The 12,233-nt window shown below is 41.9% G+C and overlaps 1 protein-coding gene across 4 annotated transcripts in view; it reads right to left on the reverse strand.

Moving 5' to 3' along the window:
- The window catches only part of TTLL7 (tubulin tyrosine ligase like 7), a 76,431-nt gene extending 66,282 nt beyond the window's left edge, over window positions 1-10,149 (reverse strand). Inside the window, exons 1-3 of one of the 4 annotated variants that reach the window (XM_074876386.1) lie at window positions 9,936-10,136; window positions 8,260-8,383; window positions 1,395-1,589 (exon numbers count right to left, since the gene is read on the reverse strand). The gene's annotated coding sequence lies outside the window, so the exon portion shown is untranslated. Of the gene's footprint in view, window positions 1-1,394; window positions 1,645-8,259; window positions 8,384-9,935 lie in introns of all 4 variants that reach the window. The other 3 variants (XM_074876384.1, XM_074876387.1, XM_074876388.1) reach the window with 3 other exon arrangements.
- Between the last annotated feature and the right edge of the window lie 2,084 nt (window positions 10,150-12,233).

The raw sequence follows: 12,233 nt of genomic DNA on the forward strand, positions 1-12,233 counted from the left end.
CATACATTGCCTCTGAGCTACAGAGACCATACTGACACTAGCATCATAGCTTTTACTGTAGTTTAAAATAACTCCAAAATCTGAGGAGATAACCGCCCTAAGCATGCCTATTTGCCTTCATTACTTTAATCACAGAAGCAGCACAGTTCCAAGTTTGGAACAGTATCACAGTTAGTCCTGTCCTCATCCATCTTGGTCAACCCCCAAAAAGCAACACTTAAAAGCAATTGGCTCTGGAGTGTGTGTTTTGGGTTTTTTTGAAAAAAAAAAAAAAAAAAAAAAAAAAAAGGTCATTGTGTGTTGGTTAAGAGCTACGCTTGAGAGATGTACTAAAATTAAAGTCCTCAGCCAGAGGCTAGAGCAGTGGGATATTCAATTCATTTAGCAGGGCTCAATTTGATTTTTCATTGCTTTAATCTTATATTTTTTAATGGTGCATTCTTAATGAAGCAGAAAGGCATAAACTTATACAGTCAAATACGTGAATACATGCTGGCAGCAAAGTTAACTGGTTTTCAAATATTCAAAAGAAACAAATACGTTAATCTCTTACTATTTTACAGCAACACACACCACCAACACCCCAAATCAAACACGACTGAGAACTGATCTACACAATCCTTTTTTTAATCATTCTCTTATCTTAGGCTGAAAATTACAGTGTTTGTTTTGTGCTTCTGACTCGCAAACATAACACACCCTTCAAACTACAAAAGAATTCTTTGTAGCTAGGGACTATTATATTTACCTGATAACCACAGATAAGGAAAAAAGAAATGCACCAAACTGAGCCAAATGCATTTATATATACAAAGGTATGGAAAAGTTACAACACACCTATTAACCAGAAGAATAAATCTTTCAGTAAATGTTTAATGCAAAGTGTTAGTACAAATAAGAATGAAGAAGACCACTGATAATCCAAACAGAAAGAAATGGAGAATAAACTAGGATTCATAGTTGGTTATTGATACAACTCTCAACATATTTCACAAATATGAAAATTCTTCCCAATTTTTTATGCTCCTTTGAGTGCTCAAAGGAAGAAATAGCTTTTCTCCAGGAAACTTCCCAGTTCCATATTTGGAAGAAATGTACACCAAGTACAAAATTTGTCTCAAGTCTATAGTGTAAATGAGATCAAGCCATATGCAACAAGATTCCTCTGTAGCCCAGTGAAGTAAATATAGACATTTCATTGATTTTTGTGGTGTTTATGTCATAGCATTTCAGTTCCAGAACAGTCCTGCTGGTGGCACAATTTGGGAATATAATTAAGACACAGACTCATTTGGTAACAAGACCAACCCATGTCTCATCCAGGTCAAAACTACAGTCCATTTAAACCAAACCTTCATCACAGTAGAGATTACAGCTAAAAATAACCGACTTGCCTCTGAACTTCTTTCTTTCTTGACAAAGATTACAAGCTTCAAGTACCACTTTCAGAACTGCTTGGCTGTCTAGATGCAGTGCTTCATACTTGTAGCTCACGTAGGATTCACAGGTTCAGAAACACGGATTACTGTGCAGGTGATACATATCGCCACAGAAAAAGCTTCATGCTGTTCTCCAGAAGCATATTTTGTCTAGTTAATGGATCAAGATTTACTGTATTCAGAAGATGCTCCTGAATCCAGTTCTCTATTATAAGAAAAGATAAACCGTGAGCTCAGGGATGGATGAGAACGACCATAAAAATGGAGAAAAGGAGCAAGAATCCTGGAAAAAGAACTCATTCCAAAATATATGTGGTGGATAGAATGCATAAGCATTGAAACTGAAGGTAATATATTTCAATTAACATAGTCTGCAACAGAGAGCAATAGTGGGGAAACAAAATCAAAAACCCCAAAACAAACAACAAAAACCCCAAAACAAACAACAAAAACCCCAAAACAAACAACAAAAACCCCAAAACAAACAACAAAAACCCCAAAACAAACAACAAAAACCCCAAAACAAAACCAACTTAGCAGCAGCATGTGGCAGGATGATATACCAAATTCTTCTGCATACAAATTACCGATAAGAGCACAAAATGTTTATTTATCATGGATTTAACTGACAAGATTACATACTGCAGAATAAACAGTCATACCAGGACCTCCTTTCCACATGGAAACAGATTTAAAATAATTCTGCAGTAGAAGTACCAAAATGAAATCACTTACCATTAGTGTTGCATTGCTGAAACTATATGAAGTCAGCCCTCTGGAAAGAGATTTTTCTATCAATAACTAACAGGTGATACAGTTTCAGGCAGTACTGGTACACCAGAGAAAGACATGCTGCAGGAGCAGCTCCTTCCCATTTAGCCTGTCTCTAACACTTTTTAGATCTCTCTTAACCCTTTCTAGGTATTTTCTCCCTGTGTTTTGGGTGAAAAGAGAAAGGCATGATACATGTTATAAGAAAAGAATGCATTATTTTGCACTACTTAGAGTGTGACAAGCACCGTGGGCAGAAAGTCAGTAGGATTTAGCCATAACAATAAGCTAAAGAGAAGTAAAATCTAAAACCAGAAAATGACTCAGTGACTGGGAAGGAGTTATACCAGAGATATGAGGTACTGTAACCAGAACTACAATTTCTCCAAATGTAGAATTAAGAGGTCAAGACCACAATAACATAAAATAGTAGCAGAGAAGTAAGCTAAAGAAGATGAATAGTTTATAATTTGCTATAAGATAAACAGTTATGATTCTCTTCCAGCTTTGGAATTCAGGTTTTGAAATCAAACCTACTTGATTTCAGTGAGGCCAGGATTACAGTCTTATAGAGCAATTTTTAAACAAAATGAAATACTAAGTGAAGTGATGGAAAGTGAAATGTTACTTCCTTTCCTGGGATAACTTTTTCTGTAGTATTCTGAAACCATTAACAATTCTTAAATTTCGTTGTTTTATTTTACTATCTCAATTTATATCAATGAGAAACTGTTTTCTGACATCATTTCACAAGATGACTTTTCGTTGTCATATTATCTCTCTTTTTCAGTAAGAAAAGATTGGTTTGATCTGACAGCTCAGTACATTTTAATCAGAGTGGACTGTGGACCACAGAGGCCATCTGGCAATAAAAGGTTTGGAAAATTCTTCTGTTCAAATGGGTTATTTCTCCTCACAGGAAAAAAAAAAAAAAAAAGAAAAGAAGAAAACTCTGAAGAAATCAAGCACACTCCATTCTCTTCTGTCAATTTTACAGCAGTTGGGCCCACTGCATGTGCCAGACAAGACCAACTGCACCACTACTCTTGCACCTGCCCAACAAAGTATTGTGGAGAGCCAGATTCTAGTGAGATGGAGAAGGACATATTCACATAAACTGTTTGTAGTCCTACTAGCTGTAGTGCCATCCTTCAGGAATCATATACAGGTAGAATGAAGCTGGGAGTCAAATGTGTGAAGGCTACAATATACATAGAAGACATTTCCTCTTACTTCCTCCCCCCTTAGTTTACAAATTGTAAGAGTAGATGTTGTCTCTGAACCACAGAAAATGTCTCTCTTGCTAGCCCATTCAAGTGAAATAGAAAAATCAAACAAATGTGCAATTTGCACCGTAAGTACAAAGAAATAAGGCTCTGAAAAGTCAATAGCTTTACCACGGTTTGTTGCCATTTTCACCAGTTCATAAGAAGTATGGTTCTCCCTTTCACACAAATCAGTAGGGAAAAACAATACAATGAAATCCCACAGATGACATTACAAGCACATTTTTTCCTCAAATATAAAGACACAACATGGATTCATTTGTATAAATGTAGACCCCTACACTGTAGATTTTGAGCTGGTTTCTCCAGGCTGCCTTCACAGACAGCCTACATATAGTCGGTGTAGGCAGCTGCAGGTATCTAGATTGTAGATGTCTAAACATAGGTGAGATGAATCCCATTCAAGTTGCTCAGCATGAATACCTCACTCTACTTAAAATAAAGAAAAAACTACCAACCAAACAAAAAAACCCAACCCTCCAAGGATTAAGGCCTCTACTTGGGCCATGGTTGGACAGGTACATCTTCCAAAATTGAAGAAAAGATGAATTCAAGGGCTTTGAAACAGTGGGAAATTAATAGGAGGAAACTCGGTGCAACCAACTGAGACACAATTTCCTACAGAAGCACAGAACTGGGAGTGAAAACTGGACATCTCTCCTGAAGTCTCTTCCCACAGATTACTTCTCCCTGTGGCTCCTCATACTGTCTTGGTTCCAATTTTCTTACATCTAGCTGTTGCAGAGTCAGTCTCAACTGCACCATTAATCTATTATCCTCAAACAGCTGGAACAGCATTATGCATGCATGTTCCATGACTGACCGAGAGGTATTTCTTCTTTAATCAATGAAACTAAATAGTGTGCTGACTATCTGCATCAGACATTCCCAAACATCCCCTCACAAAAATATATCTTCTTTTTTATTTTCATTTGTCATAAACTTTATTTCATTTTCTCATAAAATATCAAAGACTTGCTTCCTGTGTGTTTGTATTCCCGAGTGTTGCTTTCGGCAGAAAGGCCACAATGTCCTTTCATTTTCTCTTCATACCTATAGGAAACAGAGGAAAGTAATATATAGGCTTTTTAAAGCAACTGCTTGGGGTGATTAACTGCATTGTTTCTCAACTGGTGTCCAGAATTTCAAATCTAACTCCGTATTGTTCCCTACTTTTCTTCTACTTCTTCACTTGTGGATGGTGCTCTGGGTCAATATCCTACAAGACTCCCAACTCCACTAAAGATCTTGCAACAGTCCAAACCAGCACCGATTCCTGTCTCATCATGCAGTGACACTTTATTTTATTCACTGAATATATCCTCTCCATCCTCAGAAACATTCTTCTCAGTAAATGCTTCCATTTTAAAAATGGTACAAAGTGTACCAAAGCCATGTTCTCACATCACTCTTGTTCATTTTTAAGCAAAAAATCTTTTATTCAAATTAATGCCTAATTGTTAATGCTCACTAGTAATTTATAGTCTTTCAAAGATTTCAGGTTGACATAAAGATAAAAAGTTAGGATAATATTATATTCCTCTAAAAAGCCACATGAAATAACATGTAATAAAAAAAGGGTGGGTTTTCCTGGGTGAATAAATTGCACATCTTTCAGATCTCTTCCATCAATAATTCATATAAAGGGTTTTAGCACATTTCTCCCACCCCCCATACCAAGATAAGCTTGGAAGGACAAAACAATATAACAAATTCACAGAAATTTCATGGCCAATGAATACTAAACAATGACAACCACCCACAAAAGCAAAGAAAATGCAGACTTCCATCACATAGCTCTACTCTGTATTTTTCAAGAAAAGTCCACTCTGAGCAAGCAAATAAGAGTAATTTCCCCATCAAATCTCACAATCTTCTGCCCTGTCAGTCCACTCTTTTTTGTAATCATAAACAGTATCTAGACCTTTGCCTCTACACCTGCATGAATTTAGTGTTAAGCATCTGATTTCATTTTCTCATGCTATACTCCAATGCTTGCACTGCACCCTATAGGGATATTACTGTGCTGGTTTTCAAGTGCTAAAAATAAAACAAACACATGTCAACCCAAGGACAAAGTTGGAAGGAAACATACTTTAATGTAACCAAAGAAGAATATATTTAGCATTTTGCTACTAAGCAAGGATGAAAATAAACTTGTCAACACGTCGCTGTGTCTAACTGTGAAGCCCACGCCCCACTCAATTCTTTCTGTAGCATTTATTATATATGAAAAGTGGATTTAGTCCTTCTTTCTTCTTAAGAGTGACTGTTAGTACTCTGTTACTACTGCTGGCCAGAAGCAGCTTCTGAACTGCAGCATAAAGCACTTCTACCCTTTTAGGCAGCCAGTTTTTCTATCAATTAACAGTAATGTAGCCACCTAAGGTGCATTTGAGCAGTGGTACATATCAGACTTCAATCTGGAATCCTTCCAAAACCAAATACAAGCATAAGTGGGAATTGGCATGCCACTCACTCCACAGAAAGGGAAGTGTAAAGTGAGTCCTAAATCAGAATGCTATTTTCTTTTGTATTTCTTTCATTATTATTGTTAATTTGGGCTCTCCATAAAGCAGTACTGTTTCTGTGTCCCCAGAAATTAATGTTCATCAAAAAAACATGTGATTATATGCTTTAAATATTGTCTTTGAAGTAAAGATATTTTTTAAATTAATACCTATATTTTTAACATTTCAAACTATTTGAGCTTATATTTTTAACACTGGGAAAAGAAATACTAACACTATATACACTGGTCTTCATTTTGGAGATCCTATATTCTGACTAAAACTGATTTTGAAGGTAAAAACCATTATGCCTGCTTTATTTAGACCTTTAAAGCGCAAACCCAAAAATTTATTCTATCACGTTAGAGCCTGTTTCCTGGTGTATGGAATTCAGGGCAAGAGAAAAAATATCAATAAATGAGTACAAATTAATGTGGTAGCATTTTAAAACTATTTCGTACAGCTGTATGAACATTTAAAAGAGAAGACAAGGAAGAACATGGTGAACAAGCAAAAAGCTGAGACTTCAACCTCTACAGAACCTGTAGGTTCCTGCATCCACCACCACAAAGAAGAGTATCCAGTAGACTGAGGCACTATGGAATGTTCTGGTCTGAAAGAGCTTCTGGCTCCGAGAGAGCAGCTACGGTAAAACAGGAACATTTGCTCTAATACTCAAGAGATTCAAAGGTTGACCACTTCAGTATGTCACTACGTTTTTTCTCCTGTATCCATTCTCAATTACAGATGATTCTCTTACCCATCAGTGTAGTAGACATCAACAAATTCTATTCTAAATTTAAAATACATTAGTATTTTAAATATTAATGTTAAAACGGTTCACTGGTTCCAGTAAACTTTAAAGGAAGCTCGTAATGTCTGCAAAAGGAGTAGTTAAGAGGGTTCTGGCAGAGTTTTAGGTAAGCATTAATGGAGCTCTAAAGAGCTTCCTCGTGCTTAATAAGGGCCATTTGAATCCTACTGCCGAAGTCAGACAACCCCAGATAACTTCCTAGGTGTGTAGAAAATAAAAGTAAACCTGAGGCTAAATATTCTAAATTTCACAAGGGAAGAACAAAATCCAGCTAATATTCTCCAATATGTATGCTGTGGTACTTGCAATGAATTTTCCTAACGTTGACAGTTTGTACGCATCTTTCCAAGTAAAACAAACTCCCGCTATCTTCATGCGGACTCTAGACCTCTTCTAGGAAAATACAACTATTCCCTCCCCCCTCAGATCATTACAGAGTCACTGTGTCAATTCCGGATGATGGAAATAACTCATCAAAAAGTAAAAGACTGACAAGCACTCATCTTTTTCTTCAGGGACTGATACAAAGCCTACTGATACAATTCAGTGTCTTCATGATTTAGGATTGACCCAAAAGGCAATAATAACACTCAAAGTTTTCTGAAGATTTGCAGGAAGTTATAGATATGAGAAATAAGCATTGTTGGTTTCAGTAAGCTGTCTTTACACTAATAAAACTACAGCACAAAACTAAAAAACATTAGTGACCCACATACCAAAAAATTATCTTCCAACATGACATTACGCTCATCTTTTAAGACAAGACAGAAGCTTTACAAAAGTAGATGCCATTTCTCTATTTCAGATGCTAAGATTGCATTTCAATTTTCTTAGCTTTCTAAGGATTTCCATCTTTAATAACGTGTTCTCCATTCGTATGAGACAGTTGCAAGTATCTATTAAATACAAAAATACTCCTTAATACGACATTAAAACAGAAGAAAAAAAAGGTTTTTTTAAAAAAAGAAAAAAACCCAGAACATTAGAAAACGTGGAAGTTCAAGAAATGACTCATTTGCCATATGTATCCTACAGAGATTTTTAAAACCTATAATAAATATCCACAGATGGAGATTCAAATCAAGAAATCATATTTCAGTCTTTCTTGATGCTGACAATTCAGAGCAAGCATGTTCAGCAGTTAGCATTAGTCTGTCACATTTCACCTTCAAAGATATATTTATGGCTTTCATAATCGACATACAGTATTGCAAAGATCTTAGAAAAAATCCTAACTATACAAAAGATTGCAAGACGGCTTAGTGTCTAACTGCTTGTTGACCAATTAATCTCCCAGTTCTTCAGACTTGTCCACAACTTAATCTACACTGCCAACTTAACACTGCCAGCTTTGGAAGAGCGTGGGAACAAACCCTTATTTGATTGCAAGCCTGAGCCTCGGATTACTAAAATGATTGCTAGATTACCGGAATAATTACCTAATAACTGCTGACAGGCTTCATCTCCTGGCCTCTTCTAACACTCCCAAACTGGTGGGCAGATCCCTTCGGAAGTATGTGGAATGTATCCAAACCATCAAAAATATAGAAAGGGGGCATTTTTCTAAAAAAAAAAAAAAAAGAAAAAAATTGACAACCATTGTTCTAGACTTTCTTGTGTAATATTGCCAATACCTACAGGTAAAAACCCATTCCTTCCTTATGAAAGAAATTCCATATGCTGTACAGAATACCTCATGTAATTTTCTGAAACTTTGTAACATTTGTCTTCAGAAAATCTAGCTTCAAAAATAATACTTCCATATGTCAGTGTAGACATTATATTTACTCACCACGTAGGAAAAACCCCTGGCATAATAACTGCTTCTGTCATTTTTTGTTCAAAGTAGCACTGACACATATCCTATTTCTATTAAAAACTACAGCCTAGTATTCAAAACAGGGGCAAAAGCTGCTACTGATGCCAAATCACTGTATATTTTGAAATACTCTGTAGAATTTGGGGGACAACCAATTCCCACACAGAAAAGTGCTTCTAGTCTTTCAGTTATGAAAACAACCAGCAGGATTTCTCTGAGTATCATTTAGACAGGTACTAACCCTCTGCTACATAAAAGTAATGAAGGATTTAGAAAGAAAAGTATATTGAAACGGAGGGGGGGGGGGGTGCTTGTTTGTTTTAGGGGGTTTTTTGAGAAGGAATAAAATCTTGGTACTCAAACTGCAAATACATAAGAAAGGCACAAAAGCCACCAATATTGAGACCTTCAGTCAGTTGCACAGAGTTGACCAGTATGTTCAAATTCCAGCATCAATTGCTCTTCCCTTTTGCTTACAATTACGCATGGCTTCAATAGCAGAAATTCAAGAAGATCCCAGAGATTACGGGCTTTCAACTAAGCGCAGAAAGCACAGGAAGGTATTTGACTTGCATCTCTAGAGATCTAACTTGTTCTACATTTCAGCCTGCGCTGGGTACCACTGCCAACAGACGATCCCTTTTTAACCTTACCAGGCTCCGACGAGACCTGGCCCTACATGCGATGTGACCTGCACAGACGATGGACTTCGCGTGCAAAATCTGGGGGAGGGGGGAGAGAAACCGAGTACCTTTCATCCTGAACCGCCTCCTCGCTCCTTATTCCTCACACTGCGACACGCAGGCAGTTCCCTCCCCTCCCCTCCGTCCCCACACGAGGGCTGCCCGCTGCGTTCAGGAAACTTCCCGAGGGGCCGCTGCCGGCCCCTGCGCCGCCGCCCCGCGCTGCCCGGCCCGGGGCCCGGTTCTGCGGAGGGCACTTCTCCGCAGCCCGCACGCCCTCGGTCCGGGCACCCGAGGGGCAGCGGGGGGCTGGCGGCCCCGAGCCGCAGCATCGCCCCGAGCCGGCGACAAGACCCCGCTCCGGCTCCGCTGGAGGCGGGACCCGCGCCCCGCGGCTGCCCAGCACCCCTGCCCGCCCCCCGGCACCCGCGGCCCCCAGGCTGGGCAGGGTCGCCCTTCCCCGCCGCCCCTCCTTCGCGGGCGGCGATGCTGAATCACGACGGGCTCCGCCGCCTCTCCCGGGGACGGCAGCCCGGCCCCGCGGGTGGGGGGCGGCGGGCGAGGCGAAGCGCGGGCGGAGGGGGCGAGCGCCCCGCCGCTCCCTCACTGTTACCTGTCGGGGCGGCGGGTGGGGGCCCTCGAGCACTCCGGTCCTGCCGGGCGGCGCCAGGCCGGGCGGAGCGTGCTGCGCCTCACGGGCGGCGCGGCGGGGCTCTCACGGGCAGTAGCACCCGAGCCGGCGCCTGCCGAGCCGGGCACTAGCGGGAGGAGGAGCGGGAGGTTACGGCGGGGAGCCGGGAGAAACCATTCCCCGCGCGGGGGCACCGCCGGTGGCCGGCCGGGCCGGGCGGGGCGGGGCGGCCGGGCCCGCCCACCCAGGTGGGCGCGAGGAGAGCGCCTGAGGAGAGGCGGGCGGGGGCGGCGGAGCGGGGCGGTGGCGCCGGGGGCAGCTCTCCCACCCCGCCGGCCGCCCCCCATCCGTCCCCCCGCGACCGCGCGCGGTGGGAGCGGCCGGCGCCGTCCGCCCGCCCGAGGACGCGAGCGGAGGACCTAGCAACGGCGCGCGCCGCAGCCCTCGGGCCGGCGGGAGGTGCGGGCAACGCTGCCCCAGCGCCGCCGGGCGAGGGAACCCGCGCCCGGCTCCGGCGGACGGGCGGCGCCCCAGGAGCCCCATGGAGCGCCGCTGCCGTGAGCGGGCAGGGCCGCGGGCCGGGGCAGCGCGGGCCGGGCAGCTCCCGGCGGCCCCGGCCTGAGAGCCCCGCGGGAGCACGCAGCGGGCATCGCCGAGGGGTGCGGGGAGCCCGCCCGGGCGCCCCAGGACTCGGTGGCGGGGACCTCGGGCAGCAGCGGCGGCCAGCGCCGGGCGGTGGAAGCGCTGCGGCACGGCGGGAGCGCGGCCCTGGAGCTGCCAGCGGGGATGTGCGGCCCGGCCGCCGCTGCGGCGGGTCCTGTCGTCACCCACTGAAATCCGCGGGTCTGCGCGGATTTATGCGCGTTTTCAAAGCACTTTTCCTCCCTTCCCGTTTGGTCGTACAAGCAGTGGTTTTCCTCCTGTGTGCGTAACAGCTGCACGCCGCTCTGAAAGAGCCATTTCGGTCCTTTCCTGAAATACTTTGCATCCTAGCATAATGCACGTGACCCAATCAGGTACATGCATTAAAGATCCAAAAAATGGAGGCACGTTCGTCAAATAAAGATTTTAAAGAATGTTATCAAAAGAATAAGAAACTTCAGAAAAAATATTTCTTCAAAAGAATAAAAGCCAAAAGGAAATTTAATCCATTATCTCAATAGATTATGTAGTATCTTCTTTTTTTATCAAGGTTAGGAGCCAGATTCACAAGCAGTGGAAATCCCATGGCATTGGATTTAGGCTGATTTATGTTCGCTGTGGAACTAGCCATAATCTTACTCTGGTTGCTAACGTTTGGGTTTTCCTATCAATGAATGAACTTACTTTATTCATATTATTACATTCTTACATCACACATTCCTTACTACTACCTACCTTCAAAACTGATTTCAGTCTAACCTTTTCTCCGCAATCTCTTTGCTAAAATAGGCCTTACATGAGAATCTCTACAACTACTTTTCTAAGGCAGTTAGAAATAAATATATTCAGCAAGAACTGGTCAGAAAGAACTGGAACAGAGAAAGTTGACAATGTTAAATGATGTGAAGCAACTTGGTCAGCATTATGGGTTTTGCGCTACTTTAACGTCTTGCAAGATAAACTGATATTTTAATAAGAACAGATTGTGGGCTTTTTGCAAATACTAGAATGATTGTTAAGGACAGAAAGCCACATGCAAAAACCTTTAGGGAATCCTAGAGAGATGTCAGACTCTTTTCTCATGTATGGTATGGATTTGTAGCTTATAAAGTTGAAGAATTTCTTACTTTTTACAGACATGGTATTTTTCATCGGGTTTGATTGCAGTTTACATTGTGGTTTTTACTGATATGCAGAGATTATAATTTACTTACCACTCAAACCTTTGTTAGGCTTGTCAAAAAAAGAAGCATGTATAATTTCTGCCCACAAGCATGTAATCTCGTGGAAATTCACATGCTTGTTTGTGTAGGTAAGTGTTTGTAGGAACAGATCTAAATTTTAATGAAAGAAATCCCATGCAAAAACAGAGGCAATGGGATCTAAATTTTTCTCACAGCTATGAGAAAGCTGTGTTACAGGATGCTCGTGGGGAAAGGTTTGATTTTCTTTCCGTTAGTCATTTGGAATCCTGCCACTGACTGCAGATGAAACCATTTACAAGGTTTACATGCATTGCATGTTATTCCGGGTCAAAGCTTGCTTCGGGCCTACAGCAGATCCTGCCTGCTTTGTTTTAGCTGTATGTCCACATTTCATACCCTAAACCAGGTCCCTGCACCCCAAAGTCTGAGGTGC

Source organism: Strix uralensis, chromosome 8 (genome assembly GCF_047716275.1).
Source record: "Strix uralensis isolate ZFMK-TIS-50842 chromosome 8, bStrUra1, whole genome shotgun sequence".
NCBI lineage: Eukaryota > Metazoa > Chordata > Aves > Strigiformes > Strigidae > Strix > Strix uralensis.